The sequence below is a fragment of the Condylura cristata genome, unplaced genomic scaffold (genome assembly GCF_000260355.1).
Source record: "Condylura cristata isolate star-nosed mole 26May11 unplaced genomic scaffold, ConCri1.0 scaffold00003, whole genome shotgun sequence".
In the NCBI taxonomy this organism is placed as follows: Eukaryota; Metazoa; Chordata; class Mammalia; order Eulipotyphla; family Talpidae; genus Condylura; species Condylura cristata.
Window position 1 is genome coordinate 78,112,235 of NW_004567104.1, and position 678 is coordinate 78,112,912.

The following is a 678-nucleotide window of genomic DNA, read 5'->3' on the forward strand; positions in this document are numbered from 1 at the left end:
CATGGCCGGAGGGCCGGTGCGGAGGGCCTGGCGGGCCCCGGGGGTGCGGGGCTCCCTCTGCTGGTGCTGGCCCCATGTGGCCGGGGCGTGGCCCTCCCAGTCGCGTGGGGGATCTGCTGCCGGGCTTACAGCCGTGTGCCGCGGGCACTGCCCGCGGTCTGGGGCGCGGACTTGCGGGAGCTCGCCTCCGCTCACCCGCCTCTGGTCCACAGCCATGCTGCTGCTCAGCGGGGCGCTGGTCAGCGGGCCCTACGCCCTCATCACCACCGCCGTGTCCACGGACCTGGTGAGCGTCCCTGCCGGGCCCCGCCACGCCATCCGGGCGCGGCCACGGCCACCTCACCCGCGCCCGCCTCTTCTCCAAGGGCACCCACAAGAGCCTCAAGGGGAACTCGCGGGCCCTCGCCACCGTGACGGCCATCATCGACGGGACCGGATCCGTAGGTACGTGGCGCCGGGCCCTGGCGGCCACGCGGAGAGGGGCGGCCAGCCTGCAGCTGAGAGCTCGGGCCAGCGAGGGCCTGCGGGGCTCTGGCATGACCGGGCCTGGTGGAACCCAGATTCCCTCTGTGGGAGGGAGCTCGGGGTGCCCCGAGCCGCTGGTCAGCCGACGCCGCCCGCCCGCTGCCCGCTGCCCGCCCACTGCCTTCCCGAGAGGGCGGAACCTCACCCCCCAGC